Here is an 18,579-nt window from a genome sequence, read left to right on the forward strand (position 1 = left end):
GCAGGGAACACATTCATATGGTTTAAATATATTCATATACATACATATATTATAAAATGCATGTATACATACACATATGAACTCACCACATATTACGTATACAGTGAAAGTTCCCTTCAACTCTCTCCTCCGTCAGTCCCTTCCCATCCCCACCCCCTCCTTAGACAACCATGTTACTAGTTTTCTTATGTATCCTTCAAGAGTTTCTTTAAGGAAATAACAAGCAAATAAAAAATAGACATTCTGGGGCTTCCCTGGTGGCGCCGTGGTTAAGAATCCTCCTGCCAATGCAGGGGACATGGGTTCGATCCCTGGTCTGGGAAGATCCCACATGCTGTGGGGCAACTAAGCCCGTGCGCCACAACTACTGAGCCTGAGCTCTAGAGCCTGTGAGCCACAACTACTGAAACCCGTGAGCCACAACTCCTGAGCCCATGCGCCTAGAGCCCGTGCACCACAACAAGAGAAGCCACCTCAATGAGAAGCCTGCGCACCATATCGAAGAGTAGCCCCCGCTCGCCGCAACTAGAGAAAGCCTGCGCACAGCAACAAAGACCCAACGCAGCCAAAAATAAATAAAAATAAATAAATTAAAAAATATATAGACATTCTTATTCCCCGCCTCCTCTCTTTTTATACAAAAAGTTTTACTATTACAATGCTGGCTAACGTTTACACGGTGCTTATATGCCAGGCATCGTTCTAAGTTAACCTTCACAATAGCCCTGGGTGATGAATAAATTATTGACTCTGGTTTATGGATGAGGAACCCAGGCACGGGGAGGTTAAGTTACCTGCCCAACGCCATGTAGTCAGTAAATGATCCAGTGTCTCGGAGCTTCGCTTGCCCCGGATCCCATCTCTGAAGCGTTCACCTGGCCTTGCCCTCTTCTCTTTCCTTCTCTCTCTTCCTCTTCCTTCTTCCTTCCCTCTTTTCTTTCCTTCATTCTTTTTTTTTTTAAACTGAACAATACACCATTCCTTAGTATATAGAAATACCTCCTTTTATGGTGTTTCATTTTATTGTGCTTCATAGATACTGCATGTTTTAACGAATTGAAGGTTTTTACAAATTTTGGCATCCTTATGTCGAGCAAGTCTATCGGAGCCGTATTTTTCAATATCATTTGATCACTCCATGTCTCTGTATCACATTTCTGTAATTGTCACAATATTTCCAGCTTTTTCATTATTCTAGTTGTTAGAAATATCAAAACTTCAACATATGAGGAGTTGCTTCTTATGGATGAGCAAAGACGGTGGTTTCTTGAGATGGAAACTACTGCCAGTGAAGATGCTGGGAAGACTGTTGGAACGACAACAAAGGATTTAGACTATGACAGAAATTATAGTTACTAAAGCAGAGGTAGGGTTTGAAAGGATTGACTCGCATTTTGAAAGAAGTTCTCCTGTGGGTAAAATGCTATCAGACAGCATTGCATGCTACCGAGAGACTGTTCGTGAAAGGAAGAGTCAATCGATGCAGAAAACTTCGCTGTCGTCTTATATTAAGAAATTAGCACGGCCACGCCAACATTCAGCAACCACCACCTTGATCAGTCAGCAGCTGTCAACATGGAAACAGGAGTCTCCACCAGGAGAAAGGTTACGACTCGTTGAAGGCTCAGATGATGGTTAGCATTTTCTAGAAATAAGGTATTTTAAAATCAAAGTCTGGGGCTTCCCTGGTGGCGCAGTGGTTGAGAATCTGCCTGCCAATGCAGGGGACACAGGTTCGAGCCCTGGTCTGGGAAGATCCCACATGCCGCGGAGCAACTAGGCCCGTGAGCCACAACTATTGAGCCTGCGCGCCTGGAGCCTGTGCTCCGCAACAGGAGAGGCCGCGATAGTGAGAGGCCCGCGCACCGCGATGAAGAGTGGCCCCCGCTTGCCACAACTAGAGAAAGCCCTCGCACAGAAACGAAGACCCAACACAGCCATAAATAAATAAATAAATAAATAAAATTAAAAAAAAAATTAAAGTCTGTACATTTTTCTAGGCATAATGCTATTGGACATTTAATAGAATACAGTATAATGTAAACATAACTTTTATAAGCACTGGAAAATGACAGAATTGGGATGACTCACTTTATTGCAATATTCACTTTATTGCGGTGGTGTAGAACTAAACCCGCAGTATCTCCGAGGCCGCCTGTATTCATTCCCTACTGCTGTTGCAACAAATTACCAAAAACGTAATGACTTAAAACAACCCAAATTTATTATCTTATAGTTCTGGGGGTTGAAAGAGTTGAAAATGAGTTTCACTGGGCTACAAATCATATGTTGGCAGAGCTGCATCCCTTCTGGAAACTCCGTGGGAGAACCCATGCCCCAGCTTCCAGGGGCTGCTCACTTCCCTTGGCTCGTGGCCCTTCCTCCAACTTCAAAGCCAGCAATCACGTTATCCAGACCTCTTCTTTCCTCTTCACCTCTCCTTCCCCCTCGACCCCCGCTTCTGCCTCTGCATCAGTTAATACCCTGTGATTACATGGGACCCACCTGTACGATCTGGGTTCATCTCTCCATCGCAAGGTCCTTAATTTAATCACATCCTCAAAGTCCCTTTTGTCACGTAAAGTAACATAGTCACGAGTTCTAGGACATGGACATTTGGGGGGCCATTATTCTGCATATCGTACCTAGGGAGCCCCTTGTTTTTTTTTTACGGATAAGTAGTCTTCCACAGCAGGGAAGTTCTGTAAATGTATTCACCCACTCCTCTCTGAACGGGTCTTTGGCGTCTTTCCAATCTTTCACCATTATTGAAAATGCTGCAGTGAACAATCTTGTACATGACATCCTTCTGCACGTGTGCAAGTAGAGATGGAGGGTAGATTCACAGAAGTAAGATTATTGGGTCAAAAGATGTATACGCCATTTTCATTTTGTTGGAAATTGCCAGCTTTCCCTCCAGTCTGAATTCCCACCAGCACTGTGTTTCCCCATGCCCTTACTTTTACATCATTGCCAATCCAGAAGGAACATGTCACATAAGGCCATGTACACCTGTATTTGAGACAGCATCATGTTTTCATCTGGCTTGGCAGGAGAGGGGGGAGTGTTCTTTTTTTGGCTCTGGAGAGAAGCCAAGGGCATTGTATTAGCTTATTACTCAATGAAGTACTTTATTTGGGGGAAGAGCAAAGCTAAAATAGTCATTTTGTTACTTTTTGATGATTTTCTAACTTCAAGCAGTATGGAACTTGGAAAATAAAAATGGATGGTAGGGCTTTTAACAGTGTCTGTTTGGTCATAGGTGTCTCAAACATATTTTTGGCAGGAACTAGAAATCAGTCAATTTAGCCCAAGAGTGCTAATTCCATATTTTGTGTTGCTTATTGAAGAGAGACCAAAACGCTCCAGTTACCAGATGAGAAAATAGCCATCGGCATTCAGATATTTTCACAGAAGAGCAGAGATGGCCTCATTCAAACACAGGTCACCCCTTCCCATGCACCCTGTGGGAAAGACCAAAAGATTCCCTCAAAAGAGATTTGAATCAGCTTAAGTCCTAGGACGAGCATTTAATTAGGAGCCCAAAGTTCTGCTCCCCAATGCGTGGAGATTTTCTGGCTCTTGAAAATTTTGAGATAGTATGCTGTTTATTCATAGTTCCAGCAAATGAAAAACAACCCACGTGTCCAGTGAGGGCAGAATGGCCAACGACTGTCCCCTGCTGGCCCTGCCTCACAGGCTTCAGGGACAAGACTCCTGTGACCCCTGCAGCATCCCCAGGACTGAGCTCTCTGGACCAAGGCAGAGAGCTTTCAGGCAGGTGGCAGTCTTCCTGCTGGCAGGCCAGGTCTCCAGTGGGCTCTTGGGTCTGCTCTGAGGGCTGGTGTGATGCCCGCATCACTAATCTCCTCCCTCTGACAACATCTTCTTACCTCAATACTGTGCTCTGGTCTCCTGCCTCAGTTTCCACTTATAGGCCTTCTGTGATCTGGCAGGATAATTCCAGGATCCTGTAAAATCCTGTCCAGCTCTTGTTAGCCCCTGGTCTCTTGGACTAGATTCCCCATCTCATCTGCCAACTACACTTGGGCCCCATCCTATAAGTGAAAGAAGTCCTCCAGGGGCACAATTGAACTATGACCAAGATTCTTACACCACCTGGAGCCTCCCAGCAGCTCAGACAAACTTCCTACCTCTCCATCCAAGACAGACCAAGCCTACAAGTACAACATTCAGCTGGGGTTTCCCTTAAACCGGTGTTTCTCGAGCTTGTATTTATGGATGCCCTAAAAGAAAAATTGTATGAACTTCCAAGTTTTTGTTGAATCATTCTAATGTTATTGTTACTTATACGTGTAGCAATACTAGAATATGGGTAAATATATTACATTTATAGTTCATATGTAACTAAAACCCAAAGAGATTTATAAATGAAATGAAACAAAACTACAATATCAATACCTGTCAAATTAACCATAGAAACTTAATGCGATGGATGATGCTGTTCTGTTCAAAATAAATCACCGATGTTGGATTTAAATTTTTCTTTTAAAATTTTCTATATTTCTGTTTTATATTTTAGTTGATTCCTTTGGTTTTGAGAATAATGATCCCTCTTGGAGTTATGGTTGTTGTAATTATTATTTCTCTTTTTAAACAAAAAACCATTTAACCTCCAATCCATCACTTTGATGATCCAAAAAATGTAAGAGTCCACCCCAAAATATAATAAAAAATAACTCGTAATAATAAAGTCTACACTGGGTGTTTTTATTTTTTCCAGAAGTAAACCCACACACATATTACTTACTGCTAATGACATGCTGGGAGTTTCTACAAAGAGGCACAGGATCTCCACCATTTGTTCACCCCCAGCAGGAGGACCACCCTCAGTGCTACAGTGCAGGTCGGGGTCTTGGTGGTCACCACTCCTCCTCTGGTCTGTGTCAAGGTGACCACGGCTCACTCAACTTGGTCGGCTGCAAAGCTTCACTCATATATTTGGCCAGTTGACTACGATTATAAGTCCATTATAAGTAGATAATGAGGGCTCGTGGCTGCAGAAAATTTAAGGTGGTCATTCAGACGATCTAAACATGTGTACAACACAGACACACGCACATGTGCACACTCATGCACACTTGTAAAAATAAGAATGAAAGCACAAAATTAAGACGGCACTGTGATGTTGACCCGTTTCTGAAACACTGTGTTAAAAGCCTAGTAAACAAAGACTTGAAAGTGTGATAGCATTTGCTGGTGAGTATAAGAGCAGAGTCACACTCCCATACACCACCACAGGGAATGCAAACTGGCGCAGCCTTAGGAAGAGCAGTTGGCAAAATCTAACAAAATGTAAAACTTTCACACCCTCTTGACCCAGCTCCTGAAATGTGTCCGTCACTCACCCCAAAGCACCAAATTATGCATGCTGGATATTTATTACCACATTGCTCAGAAGAGCCAAGTTTGAAAACAACCCGCATTTCTAGCAGCAAAGGTTTTATTGGCATAGTATGGCACATCTACAGGCTGGAATAGTATACAACCATGGAAAGAATGAGGTTAATTTGTACATCCTTACAGGAAAGATGTTCAAGACACATTGCTAAGCAAGCTGCAAAAATTCTAAATATAAGAAGATCTCATCATTGCTTTAAAAAATGAACATATGTTTTAAAGTACAAAAGAATTTATAGCAAATTGTTAAAATGGTTAATTTGGTCTTTTTCCCAAGATTGCTTTGGCTAGTCAGGGTCTTTTGTAGTTCCATACAAATTGTAGGATTATTTGCTCCAGTTCCATGGAAAGGGTCATGAGCATTTTGATAGGGATCACGTTAAATCTGTAGATTGCTTTGGGTAGTATGGACATTGTAACAATATTAATTCTTCCAATACATGGATATGGGATATCTTCCCATTTATTTCTATTATTTTCAACTTCCTTCATCAGTGTCTTACGTTTTCCGAGTACAGGTCTTTCACCTCATTGGTTAAATTTATTCCTAGATATTTTATTCTTTTTGATTGGATTGTAAATAGTACTGTTTTCTTCATTTCTCTTTCTCACAGTTCATTATTAGTGTATAAAATGCCACAGATTTCTGTATACTAATCTTGTATCCTGCAACTTTACTGAATTGATTTATTAGTTCTAATAGTTTTTTGGTGAAGTCTTTAGGGTTTTCTACATATAACATCATGTCATCTGCAAACAGTGACAGTTTTACTTCTTTCCTTCCAATTTGGATGCTTTTTAATTCTTTTTCTTGTCTGATTGCTGTGGCTAGGACTTCCAATACTATGCTAAGTAGAAATGGTGAGAGTGGGCATCCTTATCATGTTTCTGATATCCTTATCCTTATCCTTACCATGTCTTAGAGGACAATAAAGCTGGAGGTATCATGCCCCTGACTTCAGACTAGACTACAAAACTACAGTAATCAAAACAGTATGGTGGGGCTTCCCTGGTGGCACAGTGGTTGAGAGTCTGCCTGCCAATGCAGGGGACATGGGTTCGAGCCCTGGTCTGGGAAGATCCCACATGCCACGGAGCAACTAGGCCCGTGAGCCACAATTACTGAGCCTGTGCGTCTGGAGCCTGTGCTCCGCAACAAGAGAGGCCAGGATAGTGAGAGGCCCGCACACCGCGATGAAAAGTGGCCCCCACTTGCCGTAACTAGAGAAAGCCCTTGCACAGAAACAAAGACCCAACACAGCCATAAATAAATAAATAAATGGATCATCACGTTTAAAACAAACAAACAAAAAAAAAACTGTATGGTGCTGGCACAAAAGCAGACACATAGATCAATGGAACAGAATAGAGAGCCCAGAAATAAACCCACACACATATAGTCAGTTAGTCTACCACAAAGGAGGCAAGAATATACAATGGAGAAAAGACAATCTCTTCAATAAGTGGTACTGGGAAAACTAGACAGCTACTTGTAAAAGAATGAAATTGGAACATTGTCTAACACCATATACAAAAATAAACTCAAAACGGATTAAAGACTTAACTGTAAGACCAGAAACCATAAAACTCCTAGAAGGAAACAAAGGTGGAACACTCTTTGACATAAATTGTAGCAATATTTCTTTAGATCTGTGTCCTAAAGCAAAGGAAATAAAAGCAAAAATAAACAAATTGGACCTAATTAAACTTAAAAGCTTTTGCACAGCAAACGCAACCATCAACAAATTGCAAAGACAGCCTCCTGAATGGCAGAAAATATTTGCAAATGATATGACTGACAAGGGGTTAATACCCAAAACATACAAACAGCTCATACAACTCAACATCAAAAAGCAACTTGATTTTAAAATGGGTAGAAGACCTGAATAGACATTTTTCTGAAAAAGACATACAGTTGGCCAACAGGCACATGAAAAGATGTTCAACATCATTAATCAACAGAGAAATGCAAATCAAAACAACAATGAGGTATCACCTTACACCTGTCAGAATGCCTATCATCAAAAAGACCACAAATAACAAATGTTGGCGAAGATGTGGAGAAAAGAGAACCCTAGTACACTGCTGGTGGGAATGTAAACTGGTGCAGCCACTGTGGTAAAGAGTATGGAGGTTCCTCAAAAAATTAAAAATAGCACTACCATACGACCCAGCAATTCCATTCTGGGTATTTATCTGAAGAAAACGAAAACACTAATTTGAAAAGATACATGCACCCAAATGTTCACAGCAGCATTATTTACAATAGCCAAGATATGGAAACAACCTAAGTGTCCAACAACAGATGAATGGATAAAGAAGATGTGATATAGATAGATAGATAGATAGATAGATAGATAGATAGATAGATAGATAGATACAGATATAGATATAGATATAGATATAAAATGGAATACTACTCAGTTATTAAAAAAAGAATGAAATCTTGTCATTTGTAACAACATGGATGGACCTAGAGGGTATTATGCTTGGTGAAATAAGTCAGACAGAGAAAGACAAACACTATATATGTTTTCACTTACATGTGGACGCTAAAAACTAAAACAAATATAACAAAACGGAAACAGACTCACAGATACAGAGAACTAGTGGTTACCAGTGGGGAGAAGGAAGGGGGTGGGGCAAGATAGGTGGTGGGGATTAAGAGGTACAAACTACTAGGTACAAAATAAATAAGTTGTTAGAAGGATATAATGTACAGCATACAAAATATAGTCAATATTTTATAATAACTTTGTATGGAGTATATTCTATAAAAAGTATCAAATTACTATGTTGTACACCTGAAACCAGCACAATATGTCAAGTATACCTCAATTTTTTTTAAATAGTTAATTTGCAGGGAGAAGTATGGAACTATGGGAGATTTAACTTTCTACTTCATATAGTAAGAAAGCAGAGTAACTTTTTATTTTCTAATAGTGCATACAAGTGTGCCAGGCATTATCCTAGGGGCTGGTGATACAGTGATGAATAAGCAGGATGGGTCCCTGCTCCCACGGGTAGCTATTCTACTGGAGAGACGGACGATAAGCACGTAGATACGTGATGAGGCAGGAAATGATCTGTGCTGTCATAGAAAACTGAGGGAGGGATGTTAAGGAGGAATTAGGGTGCTAGTGCAATGGCGTGAACGTTTTCAGTCAAAATCGCTCCTCCTCCGCCCTTCCCACTTGTTTTCCCCAGAGAAGATGGAGAGAGGGACATGCTCCCCTGGTGACAAGACAGGAGGCATCAGCATCGATTCCGGGCAGGAGGCAGATGAACCGGTTCCCTTATTCTCGGGGCACGTCTGTCCACCCCTTCCTGGGACGTGTGCTGTGGTTTGGGGTTACAGGCAAAGCGCAGGCGGGACCAGGCTCATTATAACAGATTATAAAAAGGAGGATCTTAAAATTCATTGCCCAAATCAATAGACTCTGTTGCTTCATGAGGAATCTTTCGAAAACTATCTTTTATAAAGACTCTGTTATGTGCCAGGTGTTTTGCTTAGATTCACTCTAAGCTTTAGAGCATCAGGTAAGGCAACTATTCTTATTATAGAGTCACAGAAGCCAATGACTGGCGGTAGGGGGATTCGAACCCAGGTCTCATCTGGTAATTGGTCCATGCATATGACACCATCCTGCCTCTCCCCACTGGGCAGGTGACGATGAGCCGACCCTCCCTTGGTGCTCGCCTCACATCCCTTCCACCATCGCTCACCCACCCAGGCTCATTTCCAAGGGCCCTTCCCTCCGCGTCGGCTCTGACTCAGGACCGTGGAAATTCCCTCTGATCTTCCTCGTGGCTCAGCGGGCATGGGCAGCCCAGGCCCTGGCAGCCATCTCCTGGCAGGTGCAGTGTCAGCACTGCCCCTGAAGTGGTGACACACACACGTATGTCACAGCTAGTGTAACACACACGCGGACACAGGCAGAGCCGAGGGCCTGGGGGTTTGAAGACAGCCTCAAAGGAAAGAGACAGGTGTTCAGACTTTGTTCACGTCACTTCAGGAACTCTGACAAAGCCCCCAGCCCAGAATGTCACCTGGAAAGGTTATTGACTAACGTTGCTTAGCCTGAGTCTGACAAAGTCACAAACACACATTCCCGGATTAATGCAATGTGATGTAAGGCACAATCTCACACATCCATCAGGTGGACCAGCTGTGGATTCATATCAGCTCCAATCTTTAGCAATTTTAAAGGTATACTTTCTTGAAAAGAGTTACTCAGTTTCTCTAAGCCTCATGTTCCTGATCTGCAAGATGGGCGTGTTAATTCCTCACACATAGGGTCGCTGGGAGGATTATCCGAGGTACTGAGTAGGGCTCACCTAGCACAGCCTGGCCCGTGACAGAGGGGCAGTAACGGAACCCTCATCTCATGGGCCCCTTCCAACGAAGAGAACAATTCCACTGCACAGCTGACCTTTTTCCTTCACCACTAAGTTCTAGAGCAGAGGCGTAACGCTGAGGGTGGCAATGCCTAAGTGTCTCCTTCTGCCCCCATGACCTCCCTGTTTGCCAAAGGTATTTTGCATAATTTCTCTTTTGAATCTTCCTCACAAAGTGGAAACGATAGCTTTCCTAGCTGGCCTCTATGACGACTCTTCTAAGATCCTCAGAGAAAGCAAGCTCGTGCCTGACTGGGGTTGTGCTGAGCCCTGGAAATCCTGGCGCTGCCTTTGCAGAAGGAGAAATGCTCGCCTCGGGGGACTGCCTTCCTCCCGTGGAAGCCGGGCAATTCATTTTTGAGGAAGCTCCTTGAGCTAAATGATCAGTGCTGCTCTCTCCATATCTCCAGTTACTGGCGACCCTCTGCTCTGTTGGGCTCAGACAGTGTGAAACTGAACTTGTGCGAAATCAATCTTTCAAATCCATTTTGATTCTGGTAGAAAGCCACGTGCAACAGCAAGGAGAAGCACCCAGTGTTCCCTGGGTTCACCAGCCTGTCCGAGGTGAGTAGGTGACTCATCAGCTTTCTCCTCCATCTGATGTGAAACACCAAAATCCGTTCACGCCTCTGCACCAGGGGCTGCCAAATGACAGCCCTGGCCCCTCTGCCTATTTTTGTAAATAAAGTTTTATTGGAACACAGCTACGCTCGCTCACTTACATGGTGCCCGTGGCCACTTCTGCACAATGACAGCTAATCTGAGTATTTGTGACAGAGACTGTAGGGTCCTCAAAGCTGAAATTATTTTCCATCTGGCCCTTTACAGAAAAAAGTTGCAATCCCTGCTCTGCTCCAGATATCCATTAACTGTTTTATTCCTCTCTCTCTCTTTAACGACTTCCCTGGCGGTCCAGTGGTTAGGATTCCACACTTCCACTGCAGGGGACACAGGTTCGATCCCTGGTCGGGGAATTAAGACCCTGCATGCAGGGAATTAAGATCCCGCATGCGGCACAACAAGGCCAAAAAAAAACAACAAAAAAACTGTATTTTTAAGAACAGTTTTAGTTTGCAGAAAACAAAAAATGTGCAGACATACCGAGAGCCCACATCCCCGGCCCCCAATTCATTTCCCCTACTAGTAACATCCTCATTTATATGGTGCATTTGTTACAATTGATGAACCAATTTTATTTGACACATTATTATTACCTAAAATGTTCATCATTTACATTAGGGTTCACTCTTGATTTTGTACACTCTACAGGTTTTCACATATTGTTTTATTTCTTCATTAAAAATTTTTTTTTAATTACAAAAGTAATTACCTGTTTAACACAAGTTGGAACAATACAGATGATATAAAGAAAGCAGTGGAAGATTCCCCCACCTGCCTTCTTCCCTTCCTGAGGGCGATACTCACACGGCCGATGTGCGCCCTCCCCGCCCTGTTCCTGGGCGCACAGCAATTACACGCACAGAGGTCTGAGATTTTTCTAAACACACTGTGCTAGACACGGTATTTCCCACGACACTGTATTCCACAGATACTGTCCTCAGATTTTATAATGGCTGCTGAATGTTCTATTGAATGCATGCGTCAAGGTTTATTTATTATATTATTATTATATATATAATTATATAATCCGTCTTCTTGTACACCCACCTTGAAGCAGTTTGGGGAGCATCTCTTCAGAATAGATTCCAGCCCAGCCCGAAGGTATGGGCATATTTAACTTTGAGAGAAACAGAACAAAATGCCATCCAGAAAGCTTGTGGCATTCACACGCCCATTCTCCTGCACGCAGCCTGGGGCTGAGAGGCAAGAGGTAGATCCCAGGGCAACGGGGGCACTAGAAGGAGGGTTCCCACGGGTTAGGGCAACCCAGGAAGGCTTCCTGGAGAGGTGGGTTATGTATGGGAAGGTGAGCAGGACTCAACAGCGTCTGGAGGAGTAGAAGGGGGTCACCCGGATGAGAGGCCCCTGCGCAAAGGATGAGGAGCCCTTTATGGAGCCTGAGGTCACAGGCTGCTCCTTACAAATTGCATCAAACGTATGCCTGCTGGGAGGAAAAGATTCGGTAGTCAGGCCCGGAAAGTGGGTATGAAGTGCGCCTTCACCGGGGCGGAGGGAAGAGGCGCTGAGAAAGGGCACCATGGCGCTCGCGTTCATGAGGCCAGGCACGGCCTCGCTCTCGGGGCCCCGCCCAGGTGCCCAGTGTTGGGGGGGTGGGAGGAGAGGGGAAGAAAGCAAGGGAGAGAGAAAAGTGGATAGGAGGGTGGACGGGAGAGAGGGAAGAGGGAGGGGAGAGCGGAAAACATTGGCCTCCAAGTAACCCCCGGAAGACAGGACAGAATGTTCCCAGCCATTGACTCACAGTGGCCCCAAACTGCAAACAACCCCGAGGGGCATTTATGATAGGACGGATAGACCGGGGTGCAGGCGCGCACAGAGCACCACACAGGCGGGGAGGAGAGCCAGGAGCTGCTCCTCATAACAGCATGGGGGGTGAGATCACGGGGGCGGCTCTGGGGGGCGCACACGGCCCTGGCGCCTGAGCTCTCCCCTCCCCCGCCCCCTGCCTCCTTTCCACCATCCTGACCTTGGCGGTAGTAGCCTCCTGGTCACCATGTCCACCTAAGCACATCTCCCTAAATAGCAGGCTTCCATTCTCTTTTAGCAGGGTTCTTCTCCTCAAGGCGCTGGGAGTGGATTCCCCCAGGAGGTGCTGGGAGAGGGTCACATGGGATTTCTCTACCTTGTGATGTTTCATGGAGCCAGTGCTTTTCTGTTCTGGGCACGTTCTTCTATCCGTATCCTATTTCACAATAAAAAAGGTTCTGTGGCTTTAAAAATCTGTAAACCACTGGCTTCTCCTTCTCTTTATGTTATTTCTATAATATGTGCAATATATAGTATCCTATACATATTGTGTGTATGTATGTGTATATACATAGAGACAGAGACAGACAGGGATATATACTGATAAATACATATATATAGTATATAGTACAGGCTATATAAATAGAGGTACCCTGTATATACAAGTATATATGTATACCTATATATACCTCTATTTTTATATATATATGCACCCAAGTATATATGCATATACATATATATAGTACGGATTACAAAACAGAGGTATCCTGTATATATAGGCACATATATATATATATATAAATACAGTACCCTGTATATACAGGTATATATGTATACCTACATATACCTCTACTTTTACATATATACATCTAGGTGTGTATATATATCTATATATGTATAGATATATATACAGGATGCCTCTATTTATGTTGTCTGTACTATATACAATAACAGAAATAACAAAATGAGAAAACGCCCCCAAACATGTGGAGGTGGCGGAATCGTGGCCTTCAAGTTCTGTGCTTTTTCAGCCCGTCTACATGGAGATGTTTCCTGAGTCAGCCCCGCAGCGGCCCGGCCGGGCAAGCACAGCCATGACTGACGGTTAATCTTCCTGGGAAGCCGGCTCAGCGTCATTCATCTTTAAAACCCCTCGAGTGACTCATCCCACGGGGCCTGCACAGGACTAGGGCTGTCAAGACCTTTATGAGGCAACGTGTTTGCCCTCACTTCCCAGGCCAACTTAAGAAAGGGTGAGCAATTCAGGCAGCTGTGATTACAAAGAAAACAAAAAAAAGCTTTCCCTCATCCCATGCTCCTGAAGAAGCCGAGGCACGGAGGGCCGCAGGTCACTTCGACATGATCTTAGGCAATTCCTGCCGAGAGATTTAAACTCTTGCACAATCATTAGCAAAAATCATGACGGTCCCGTTCACAACCACAGTTTGAGAGTCGAAATTATCAACCCGCTCAAGAGCCACGCGTGAATTGTGGACGGTCTAGATCACTTTCCCTGAATCAGTTTCCCGGAATTTTATTGCATTTTTATAGATCCTTCCTTCCCCCCATAAGGTGTTAAATTCCTGGGACTACTGTAACAAAGCACCACACACTGCGGGGGGCTTAAAGAAACAGACATGTCTTCTCTCACAGTAGCCAGAACTCTGAAATCAAGGTGTCGCCAGGCTTGGCTCCTTCTGGAGGTTCTGAGTGGCATCCGTCCTTCACCGCACCCCCAGCTCCCGGCGGCTGCCAGCAGGCCTGGTGTCCCTGGCTTACAGAACCATCTCTCCAATCTCTACTTCCATCTTCACGTGGCATGTGTCTCTGTGTCCAGGTTTCCCACTTCTTCCCAGGGACACCAGGCATGGCACTTAGGGCCCACCTTAATTCACACCCAGTGTTATAGGACTGATGCTTATACGATTTGGGGGCCCTCGTTGAGGAAAAGAGCACAAAATTATTAAAGCAAAATTAGGTATAAATGTGAATTCATATTTAGAATGCAAACAAATTACAAGAGCTGTGGACATTCGGATGCCTTCCTTCCGCCATCTCTTTAGATAATTTACCAGAAGTGGCTCTGTAGATTGTCTTCTGGCCTTGCTCCCTGCCTACAACATTCTATAGCTCCCAGAAGCCCTGCACATTCTTAGGGAACGTGCAGATGAAGGCCCTGGAGCTTAAGCTCATTTATTCCCAGGTAAAGCTCCCTCTGCCTGCAAAAGGAGGTACACTTTCAGGCCAGGCGGGTAGGAAAGGAAATGGGGCCAGCATGGGTATCAGAGTCTCAACAGGAGGGTGCAGCGTGCTGGCTCGGCCTGGATGTTGCAGTCGCCATGGCCTGGGAGCCTGGCCCAGCTGGACGGCGGCGACCATGTTCCTCTCTCGCCTCCCAGCCTTCTCCTGCTCCCCCAGGCACCCCCGCTCAGAACCAACAACAAGGAAGGGGGCTCACTCCAGCAGCAACATGCAATTCGTGCTCCCTGGCCCCCAGCTCTGAGAACTTCACTGGAAGCTCATAAAGTCATGCCACAGCTTGAAAGGCACATCCTGAATTGCCCCAGATTTATGTCCCGTGTAAGATAGGGATGTAATCACAGCCCTCTGCTGTGATCCAGCCAAATGAAAGGTGCTAGTGAAAGGACAAGTGTAATTGGGCCACCTGAAGCCCCTGACGACAGGGCAGAGCCAGGCCCCAGGTCAGACTCTCCCAAGGACCGCCAACCTGGCTGGGGCCAGCTGGCCTGATTTGGGAGGAAAGGAGAGCAGAGCTGGGTGTCAGGGGAGCAGGGAAGCCACGCTGCCCCAGTCCTCCGCCGTCCCCTTTCTCTCTCAGTCACTCTTCTCCCCTGCCTGCCACCTGTCTGTCCAAGCCCCACCGCTTCTAAAGGCAGAGGGTTGGCCCAAGAGTCCTGGGTGGGCTGCTTGGGTAAGGCACAGGGGGTCTTCTCCCTATACACCCCATATTTAAGCTTGGCCCTTTTAAGTATGCTATTAAATGGCCTGCTACAATGGAGATTTTGGCAGGATCCCAAATCCCTTCCTTATGTCCTAGAATTCTGTTCATTTGTCCATCCACCCATTCATCCATTCATCATTCATCTTCCATCATCCATCCATCCATCCATCATCCATCATCCATCCATCCATCCATTCATCCATCATCCATCCATCCATTCATCCATCATCCATCCATCCATGGATCCATCCACCCATCCATCCATCCATCCATCCATCATCCATCCATCCATCCATCCATCATCCATCATCCATCCATCCATCCACCCATCCATCCATCCATCCATCCATCATCCATCCATCCATCCATCCATCCACCCATCCATCCATCCATCCATCCATCATCCATCCATCCATCCATCCATCATCCATCATCCATCCATCCACCCATCCATCCATCCATTCATCCATCATCCATCCATCCATCCATCCATCATCCATCATCCATCATCCATCCACCCATCCATCCATCCATTCATCCATCATCCACCCATCCATCCATTCATCCATCATCCATCCATCCATGGATCCATCCATCCACCAGCCATCATCCATCCTTTCATCTCATAGAAAAGTATTGAGCACCTGCTACTCTGCCAGGGGCTATACTTGCTTCTGAAGCTACAGAGCTTTTCAAGACCAGAGTCCTGCTGCCAGGGAGCCTTTGGTCTCTGGAGGAAGCAGACAGCATGTTTGATGTGTGTCATCTGCAGTCACAGGGCACAAGCAGCATGGCTCGACTGGTGAGTTGCCCCTCCACCATCACCACCTTCGTTCTCTGGCTCTTAGTCCTACTTCTCAGCAGCCCTGGCTTCAAGGTAGGGAGCACTCCTCCACTCGCACTACTCCGCCCCTGCTCCAAGCCTGGGAGTCCGGAGGAGGAGGACTCCTTGCCCCAGGCAGGCGTGAGCAGCAACCTCACCCTTGCCAGTCTGCACAGGACTGCCCCGGAGGCCACAGCAGCTCGAGAAGGCTCTGCATTTTTCTCATTTCAATAAAGGTACAAAGGGTACTTCTGGAGGAAGGAAGCCAAGAAATCATGCCCTTTCAGGTACATTCTTGGCTGCTGTGTTGGGGATTATGTATGTATTATGTTTTTTTTTTATTTTTTTGTGCGGGGGAGGTAATGCTTTATTTGACAGTTTACCTCTTTGACTCAGGCCTGAGGAATGCCTCCCCACCCGCCTCCTGACCTCTAGACCCCTCAGCCCTGCCAGTGAAGCACAGGGGATGTGTGAGAAGGCTGGGAGGAGTGACGCCCATCAGAGGCGGTAGGGGGGCAGCTGAGGAGCTGCAGCCGGGAGCAAGGGGCTAGAGGCCCCAAGTGGAGGCGGCCGAGAGAGGAGGAGAGAGCCAGCCCTGCACATCTGCTGAGCCACGGCGTCGCCTGATGCGGTGCTTTATTCTGCCCAAAGACAAACCTTGGCCTCCCCCCAGTCCTGAGATTCACCCTGTGCCAGTTCTAGCCTTGACACATAGAGTGACTTAGGAAGAGTCAGGGTGTCCTCTGCCTGAAAAGGAGGCTGGTAACCTCTGTGACCTCACAGCGTGTCCTGAGATCCAGCGACTTACTAATTCTTCGGAGCACGTGGTCGGGCGCTCTCTGAGAGCTTGGGTCAGGCAGACCACACAACTCACCTGGCCTGGGAAGCGGCTGCTAACAGAGGGACCATTTTCCTGCGTGCCCGGCTCCATCCCTCCTGAGCTGCCCATGACCTTGGCAAGACCCTCCACTTCTGTAGGTCTCCTTGCCTATTAAACAGTGATGATGGTGTAACAGTATCTCCCTCGATGGAAGGTCGTGCAGTTTCATAGTATCGGTAAAAGGCTTTGAGCTCCCAGGAGGACGGCACCGAGGAGCTACAAGGTGTTATTAGCAGTAACTGGGTCTACAACTGGGTCGCCTTCAAAGCTGCCAGACTCAGTTTACTTCCCCCAGTTTTCTTCTTCCTTCTCAATCGCTTTTCTCTGTCCTGCTCACTACTGTGTCCCCCTTTCCACTCCCCACAATCCCTTTCTCATTCTTGTCTCACCTGCAAGTTACTCTCACACTTTCCCTCCTAGCTTAAGACTCTCCACAACAAGCATTCTGCCTCCAAAATGACGGGACCCCAGACAAATAGAACATGCAAAGCCCTGGGGAGCAGCATCTAAACCTCAAGCTAGAGAAGTAAAGGTTGTCCATCCATCCATCCACCCACCCACCCATCCAACTAACCACCTACCCATCCATCCATCCATCCTTGCCTCCACTCACCTATCCATCAACTCACCCACACAACCAACCATCCACCCATCCATCCATCCACCCACTCACCCATCCATCCCTCCATCCACCCACCCATCCTTCGAACCCCTGCCCCACACCCAAGGCTGATGCTGGCAGGCCTATGGTAGGTGCTGGGACACGCAGATGAACTCAGACCTGCGTCTAGTTCCCAGTCGGGCTGCAGAGCACAAGACTCACCTGGGAAGGTACATGCGTGACGGTGCCCTGCTTCTCACAGGAGCCCCTCGTCCTGCCCTACTCACCCCCCACAGGCCTTTCTTCACTCTCATCACCCTGATCTGCACTCCCCCCGCTCCTCTGCAGGGGTGAGGGTGTCAGAGGACAGACACAGGGGGATGACACTCCCCTTCTCTGATTCCCGGATTTTCTCTGCTGAGGACATCACGCAGACGGCCATATGTGCGCCCAGAAGAAAGCATCCGAAGCTGGGGGCAGTTTCCCGAGGGAAGTCGAGCCAGGAGAGAAGAAGCAGAGGATCCCACTGTGGGTTCTGGACTACGCCCTGAGAGCCCAAGGGGTGGTCCAGGGACCATCGGCTTCAGAACCCCAGGGGCTTGTTTAAAATACGCACATTTCTGGGCCAGCCCTTTTGGATTAGGGTCTGGGAGAGCCCAGGCATCCGTGTGTGAACAAATTCCCAGGGATCCCTCGTGCATGGAGTTTGAGAACCGTGGCTCCGGACATCAGAAGTGAAGTGGCTTGTCCCAAACTCCCTAAACCTATCAGCGCCAGGCCTTGCCCGTGTGGCCGGGTCGAGGGCTCTAGGAGGGCCCTTGCTCCTGAGGCTGTGGGCTTTCCTCCTCTTGCTTTCAATCCTGAACCCAGGTCCACAAGCCAGCTGTGATGCAGGAGAAGCCTTGGGTTTGCAAAGGACAGGGGAGACAGCTTCTCCCACCTTTCAGGATGAGGGCCAGGGTTTGGGGCCCGGCCAGCGCCAGGAAAAATCCAGGGTGTTTCAAGCCCAAATTCAGTGCTCTGCCCCCTCCTCCAGCCCTTCCTGCTCTTCATCTGCCTCCATCGCCTCTGTTCTCATACTACTTGCCTCACTTATTAGAGAGGGAAGT

The 18,579-nt window shown here is 46.4% G+C and overlaps 1 long non-coding RNA gene across 1 annotated transcript; it reads right to left on the reverse strand.

The window, feature by feature from the left end:
• Positions 1-595: 595 nt before the first annotated feature.
• Positions 596-14,637, reverse strand: LOC309659112. Its single transcript, XR_014262610.1, has 2 exons — positions 1,991-14,637; positions 596-1,680 (listed from the first exon to the last, which is right to left on the reverse strand). It is a non-coding gene; the product is annotated as an uncharacterized lncRNA (long non-coding RNA).
• Between the last annotated feature and the right edge of the window lie 3,942 nt (positions 14,638-18,579).

This window comes from Balaenoptera physalus, assembly GCF_965194825.1.
Source record: "Balaenoptera physalus genome assembly, chromosome: 4".
NCBI lineage: Eukaryota > Metazoa > Chordata > Mammalia > Artiodactyla > Balaenopteridae > Balaenoptera > Balaenoptera physalus.